The 8,159-nt window shown below is 44.7% G+C and overlaps 1 protein-coding gene across 2 annotated transcripts in view; it reads left to right on the top strand.

The window, feature by feature from the left end:
• The window catches only part of Pld1 (phospholipase D1), a 186,775-nt gene that overhangs the window by 131,304 nt on the left and 47,312 nt on the right, over window positions 1-8,159 (top strand). The window lies entirely within an intron of this gene.

Here is an 8,159-nt window from a genome sequence, read left to right on the forward strand (position 1 = left end):
CTGCTCACCCAGTGTGCTTACGGAGCACTGCTCTCTCGGTGTGCATACAGAACACTGTTCACGCGGTGTGCTTACGGAGCACTGCTCACGTGGTGTGCTTACGGAGCACTGCTCTCGTGGTGTGCTTACGGAGCACTGCTCACGTGGTGTGCTTATGGAGCCCTGCTCACACGGTGTGCATACAGAGCACTGCTCTCGCGGTGTGCATACAGAGCACTGTTCACCCGGTGTGCTTACGGAGCACTGCTCACGTGGTGTGCTTACGGAGCACTGCTCACGTGGTGTGCTTACGGAGCCCTGCTCATGCAGTGTGCATACAGAGCACTGCTCTCACGGTGTGCATACAGAGCACTGTTCACCCGGTGTGCTTACGGAGCACTGCTCACGCGGTGTGCTTATGGAGCACTGCTCACGCGGTGTGCTTACAGAACATTGGTCACACAGGCCTCTTCACAAAATGCTCAGCTGAGGTAAACCACTCTCTCTCATTAAGCTGCCCAAACCAGTGTTACAATGGAAACACCTGTGCATGAGCTGATGGGCGCTAAACAGTAGAAACATCTCTACAATTTTTATTATTTATTTTTAGAATTCCAGTGATAACTGAGGAGTGTCACAGGACTGTCTGCGTGTATTCTCAGCCTCTCCCTTCCCACAACCCCGTGTGGGTCACCCTGTCTTAAAGATGAGGAAGACAGGCGTGAGGACAGCAGGCATTTGTCACATCTATTCATGCGAAAGCCATGGATTCTCACAGTACTTTCTTTTTTAAATGTAATCATTTATTTTACATACAGACCATAGCCTCACCACTGTCTCCCCCTCACTCCCTCATCAACCCACCCCTCCTGCCTGTTTGCTCAGAAAGGGTCATCCCCCATGGGCATCAGCACAGCATGGCATATCAAGCTGTCATAAGACCAGGCATCTCCCCCTGAACTGAGTGTGGGCAAGGCAATCCAGCCTGAGGAACAGGTTCCCAAGAGCCAAAGCACCGGAGACAGCCCCTTTCCCATTGCCCTGAGTCCCACATATAGACCAAGCTACTCACCTGTCCCATGCAGGCTCCCTGGTTGTTGGTTCAGAGTTTCCATGAGCCAGGCTAGTTGTTTCTGTGGGTTTTCCTCAAATGTCCCTATCCCTCTGGATCCTACAATCCCTCTTCCCTCTCCTCAGCAGAACTCCCCAAGCTCGGCCCAGTATTTGGCCTTGAGTCTCTGCCTCTGCCTCCATCAGTCATTGGATGAAGGGCTCTCTGATGACAACCTGGGTAGTCACCAATCCCATCACAGGGGATGACGTGTTCAGACTATGCATCCCTTGCTGCCAGGAGAATTAGCTGGGGCCACCTTGTAGACTCACGGGAGTTTCCCTTGCATCAGGCTTCTTTACCTGCCTCATAAAACCCCTCTGCCCATCCCAAACCTGATCCTTCAAGTTCCCATCCCCACCCACCCCAATCCACCCAGGAGATCTCCTCTATTTCCCCTTCCCAAGGAGATCTGTGTGTCCCTCTTAAACTCTCCTTGTGACCTGCCTGTCTGAGTCTGTGGATTGTAGCGTGGTTATCCTTTACAGCTAATGTCCACTTATGAGTGAGTGCATACCTTGTTTGTCTTTCTGGGTCTGGGTTACCTCACTCAGGATGATTATTTTTTTCTAGTTGCATCCATTTGCCTGAAAATTTCTTGATGTCATTGTTTTTAACATCTAAGTAATGTTCCATTGTATAATGTACCACATTTTCTTTATCCTTTTTTTAGTTGAGGGGCATCTAGGTTGTTTCCAGGTTCTGGCTATTACAAATAAAGGTGTTATGAACATAGTTGAGCAAGTTTCTTTGTGGCATGATTGAGCAGCCTTCGAGTATATGACCAAGAGTAATATAGCTGGGTCTTGAGGTAGATTGATTCCCATTTTTCTGAGAAGCTGATATATGATTTCCAAGTTTACATTCGCACAATCAGTGGAGGAGTGTTCCCCTCACTCTACATCCTCTCCAGCATAAGTTGTCATTTGTATTTTTGATCTTAGCCATTCTGACAGGTTAAAGATGGAATCTCAGAGTCGTTTTGATTTGCATTCCCTGATGGCCAAGGATGCTGAACATTTTTTTTAAGTGTTTCTCTGCAATTTGAGATTATTCTGTTGAGAGGTCTGTACCTATTTTTTTTAATTGAATTACTTAGTTTTTGCTGTCTAGTTTAGTTTCTTGAGTTCTTTATGTCTTTTGGAGATCAACCCTCTGTCAAATGTGGGGTTGGTGAAGATTTTTTTCCCATTCTGTAGGTTCATTTTGTCTTATTGACAGAGTTTTTGCTTTTCAGAAGCATCTCGGTTTCATGAGATCCCATTTATTGTCAACCTTAGTGTCTGTGCTACTGGTGTTTTGTTCAGGAAGTTGTCTCCTGTGCCAATATGTTCAAAGCTGTTTTCCACTTTCTTTTCTATCAGGTTCAATGTGACAGAATTTATGTTGAAGTTTTTGATCTATTTGGACTTAAGTTTTCTGCAAGGTGATAGATGTGGATCTATTTGCATTTTTCTACATGCTGACATCCCGTTATGCTAGCACCATTTGTTGAAGATGCTTTCTTTTTTTCATTGTATAGTTTTGGCTTCTTTATCAAAATCAAGTGTCCATAGGTATGTGGATTTATGTCTGGGTCTTCAATTTGATTCCATTGATCAATGTGTCTGTTTTTATGAAAATACCATGCTGTTTTTATTACTATAGCTCTGTAGTAGAGCTTGAAGCCAGGGATAGTGATACCTCCACAATTTCTTTTATTATACAGAATTGTTTCGGCTATCCTGGGATTTTTGTTTTTCCATATGTAACTGAGTATTGTTATTTCAAGATCTGAAAAGAATTGTGTTGGAATTTTGATGGGAATTGTGTTTGAAACTGTAGATGGATTTTGGTAAGATAGCTATTTATACTATGTTAATCCTACTGATCCACGAGCTCATAGCACTTTCTTACAACCTATACCATGACCATGTTCCATAACGAGACAGCTGTGGATGAGGAAGGAAACAAACCAAGGTATCACCTTTCGCTGTTTCAGTTCTTTCTAGAAGTACATTCTTAAGTGGAGGAGAGAAAAAGAAAAAAGAGTGAGAGAAAAATGTTTGCTCATCATATATAATAGGGACTATCCAGACTATGCAAAAAAATTCTTATAACTCAGTAATGAGCAAAATTAGCTCATTTAAAAAATATCTAAATAGACATTTGATTTCAAAGAAGATACAGAGATAACTAATAAATACATGAAATAGGCTCAAAATTATTAGCCATTGCAGAAAACCAAATGAAACCACAATAAGATGCAACTTCACACACTCTAGGGTGGCTAAAATAGTGATCAGGTATTGGCAAAGATGTACAAATAATGGAACCCAAACCCTCACGCATTGCTGTTGGGAATGCAATTGGTACAGTGTCCTTTGAAAGCAGATCAGTAGTTCCTCAGAGGTTAGACAGAGTTCTGTATGTGCCAGAAATTCTCTTTATAGAAAATGCATCTATGCAAAAGTTGCACATGTGTGCTCATAGTTAAAATAGGCAAACCATGTAATGTTCAATAGCTGATCAATGTATAAATTGTATGAGCATGTGTGCACACACAAAGGCCAGAAAAACACATTGGGTCTCCTGTTCCGTCATTCTCTGTCCATCATAATGATGGGGTAGTGTTGATAAACAATAAGAAGGAATTAAATGGTCTGTGCTAAAATATGGACAGACCGTGTAAGTACTGGGCTAACTGAAAGAAGCCAGGCAAAAGAGGCTATGCATTCTCTGTTTACACTTTTATGGAATGTCTTCAGTAGGCAAATCCGTATCAATAGAAAGTTCTATAGTGGTTGTTAAGGTCTTGGAGTAGGTATGATCAGATGCCGATTAGATGTGCATTGGGGTATAAAAATACCTTAAAATTAAGTATTGGTGATGGTTATACAACTTTGTCAATATACATTTTGTTTGTTTTTTGAGACAGGGTTTCTCTGTGTAGTTTTGGTGCTTGTCCTGGAACTCACTCTGTAGCCCAGACTGGCCTCAAACTCACAGAGATCCTGCCTGTCTCTGCCTCCTAAGTGCTGGGATAAAAGGCATGTGCCAAAACCACAAATCTACTTTTTAAAAAATCTACGGAACTGGACCTGGTAATGCAGCTCAGTTGGCACAGGACTTGGCTGGCGTGTTTAAGGCCCTAGGTTCAATCCCAGAGCCACATAAACCAAGTAAAGTTGTGCACAGCTGTAATCTGAGCATTTAGAAAATAGAGGGAGGGTCTGAAGCTCAAGGTCATTCTTAGACCTACAGCGTGTTCAAGGACATGCGGGGAAGATGAATCTCAAAAGAAAAAAATCTGCCTAAAACAAAAAAAAATCTGTGAGGTGTGCCAGTGCACACCTCTGATCCCAGCACTTGGGAGTTGCAAAATAGCCTGGTCTACATAGTGAGATCCTGTCTCAAACAAATAAACAAAACCACACAAAAAAAACCCCACCTATTGAACTGTATACCTGCTGAGCAAGCACCCAGTCACTGAACCCACAATCCCAGCCCTGTAGTGTGCAGTTAAAAAGGGAAATTTCATGGCGTGGAAACAGCTATGGATTTTTATGACCTTTTCGGGGGGTTGATAGCTTTGAAAGTTTTGGGTGGAGCTGGACTTGGGGATGTGCACGTTAAACCCAGCACTTGGGAGGCAGAGGGAAGCAGGCAGATCTCTGTGAGTTCAAAGCCAGTTTGGTCCAGGAGAGCCAGAGCTATCTAGTGAGACTCTATCACCCCCAAGTAGATAGACAGACAGACAGACAGATAGACAGACAGACAGACAGACAGATAAATGGGTGTAATGTTCCCCATAGCAGCTGTTCTCAGCCTTCCTAATGCTGTGACCCTTTAATATAGTTCTTCATTTTGTGGTGACCCCCAACCACAACATTACTTTTGTCGTCACTTTCTAACTGTAATTTGCCACTATTATGAATTGTAATGAAAATATCTGATATGCAGGCTATCTGCTATGCAACCCCAAAGGGGTCGTGGCCCACAGGTTGAGAACCATTGTCCTACATGTGTTTTTACAGGCACACACGTGTCTATTAGTGCTGTGTATTTAGGACATTTTCACTGACGATCTCTTCAGACCTAGTTACACGTGTCACCTAATTGTACCCAGGGGAGAGCAGACGTCCCAGAGTGTCACCTTGATCTCTATGGGTTGACGAATCAGTCTATAAAAGACATATAGATAAAAGAGTAAGAAAGTCATCCTGCACTGTCTGACGGGGGTTTGGAAGGTGCCGGTGAGGTTATAGGCGAGTCAGGAATCAAAGCAAGCTCATTCTTTCCTTTCTCAGCTGTGAAAATGCCCAGAGCTTAATATAAAGCACTTTCTTTGGCTCACACCCTTGCCATTCAGAGGAAATAGATTGGACATTAACGCAAGAAACAATTTCAATGGCAAGCCCGCTTGGGGGAACATTTCCAAGCACCCTGGGAACAAGTCAAAATAAGGTCTCTCTGTGGGGGAATGTTCTTATTCCGAACAGGGCGATGAAAGATTAATTACAGAGTGACCTTTTCTGAGCAAAGGGTCACGTCGTTGGGGTCTGTCTTGTTAGTGCTGGTGGTTTTGGAGCCCCAGTGGGCTGCTCTCTGATTGGGTGGAGGACTGCAGTGCCCAGAGGCAAGAGCTCAGTTATTCTGAATAACAAAACAGGCTGTGAGGAAGTGAAATTCCCTGAAAATGATTCCAGTTCCAGCCAGTCTCTGAGCCTACTATATTCTGGAAATCTAGGGTCCGGTTTAAAGCCTTTCCTTATCATTTTCATAATTTTTCTGAATTATAACCTTTTAGGGCCAAATAAACTAGTGACCAGGGGTATTTGAGCAGGATTATACATACACAGATACCCTGAACTCCACTTTTTAGTAATAAGCCTGTGATACTTCTTGGTGGTTTTATGTTTTTGTTTTCATTGTTGTTTTACCAAAATTACCTTGTAAATGTGTGACGGGCTTGTGGAGCCCACTTCCTTCCAGTATCCAGACAGCAGTGTCAACCTCGGTCCTAGAAGGTTGTCCGCTGAGCCTCGTATCCCAAGACACTCCAGCTAGGAACCCCCAGGACTTGTCTTTTCGTTTTTCACCTTGGTGTTTTTCTGTGTTGTTCCCACTGTGGCTTGGGGACATCACATTAACACTCTTCCTGTGAAGTCAGTTTTCTTCACAGAATAAAATACCAGTTTGTTTTTGCTTGTCTTCACGAAAGCACAAGAGGCGGGGTTCATTGCTGTCCCAGGTGTGCACTGGTTGTATCTGATAGGTTGCACCGAGATTATCCGTTATCTTAGCTGTAGTAGGCCCACACCACCTAGCAAGAACTTTTTCTCTTGCCTTGTTCCTCTCTCCTCTCCCTCACCCCCACATCCCACCCCCTCTCCCTTTCTTTTTTGCTCTTCTCCTTCTCTTTCTTCCTTTTCTCCGCCTTCTCCCTTCTCCTCCTTCCATCTTCCTGTTTCTTCCTCCCCCTCTTCCTTTGGAATCTGTATTGTGAGCTTTCTCTTCAGGGCATTTTCCACATTCTGAGCTGCACTGTTGGAGTGAGGCAGAGGAGAAGGTGGTGTGCACTGTGGGTTAGGCATCCCTAATTGACAAGCGCTTGGACGAGAGGCCCTAGGCCTGCTGTGGAATGGTGCACGGCTGAGCCTCAGACAGCCATCTTAGAATCCAAGCTGCTGGCAAGTAGTTAATATAACCCATGTATTAAAAACGATGTTGAAATACTTTGGAATCTTAGTAGAGCTTATTCATTGCATTATTACTGGTGGAGGACACTCCCCCATCTCACATGGAGAAGTCAGAGGACAACGGTCAGGAGTCAGCTCTCCTTCCACCTTTCCATGCGTCCCAGGGATTGAATGCAGGTTTGTGAGGCAATAGCCTTTATCCACGGTGACATCACTCAGAACCATGATAGGACAATTTCTGGGCTCTATCTGTCAATTCATTCTGTGTTTCTATATGCTGGCATTTTACCTCTTCCCCTCTCTTCCCATCTCTTCCTTCTCCATCGCACTCCACTTCTCTCCCCTTCCTGTCCTCCTTTTTTTTTTTTTTTCAAGACGGTTTCTCTGTGGCTTTGGAGCCTGTCCTGGGACTAGCTCTGTAGACCAGGCTGGTCTCGAACTCACAGAGATCTGCCTGCCTCTGCCTCCCGAGTGCTGGGATTAATCCTGTCCTCCTTTTACCTTCCCCAGGACCTTAAACCCCTCCACAAACGGTCCTCCACGGAACCACACATGCAGCTCTGTAACGCGTCTCTAACAAGTCCTATGGAATAGGTGTACACCTGTGTACACTGAGAAGTTCTGTTTAACATAGCTTGGGAAAGTTTAATGGGGAAATCCCTGTTTAAAAATATGTGCTTTGGCAAAGGCTTTTCTCTATTGTTCCACTGAAAATCTGCTTTATATCTTAAAATGTTATACTCTGGGTCACAAGCCCACCCTAGACGATAGAGAGAAATCCAAAGCTCAGGCACCATGGCCTGAGTAATGACGATGACGTCAAGCTGTGCAGCACAGCGCTTATGATGCACAACACAGTGATGGTGACTTGCAGCACAGTGATGGTGACGTGCAGGACAGTGATGGTGACGGGCAGCACAGTGATGGTGACGTGCAGCACAGTGATGGTGACGTGCAGGACAGTGATGGTGATGGGCAATGCAGTGATGGTGATGTGCAGTGCAGTGATGGTGACATGCAGCACAGCGATGGTGATGGGTAGGACACTGATGGTGATGTGCAACACAGTGATGGTGACATGCAGGACAGCGATGGTGACGTGCAGGACAGCGATGGTGATGTGTAGTGCAGTGATGGTGACGGGCAGCACAGTGATGGTGACGGGCAGGACAGTGATGATGAAGTGCAGGACAGCGATGGTGATGTGCAGTGCAGTGATGGTGACGGGCAGCACAGTGATGGTGACATGCAGCACAGTGATGATGAAGTGCAGGATAGTGATGGTGATGTGCAGTGCAGTGATGGTGATGTGCAGTGCAGCAATGGTGATGTGCAGTGCAGTGATGGTGACGGGCAGCACAGTGATGGTGACATGCAGCACAGTGATG

Source organism: Microtus ochrogaster, chromosome 1 (genome assembly GCF_000317375.1).
Source record: "Microtus ochrogaster isolate Prairie Vole_2 chromosome 1, MicOch1.0, whole genome shotgun sequence".
Taxonomy (NCBI): domain Eukaryota; kingdom Metazoa; phylum Chordata; class Mammalia; order Rodentia; family Cricetidae; genus Microtus; species Microtus ochrogaster.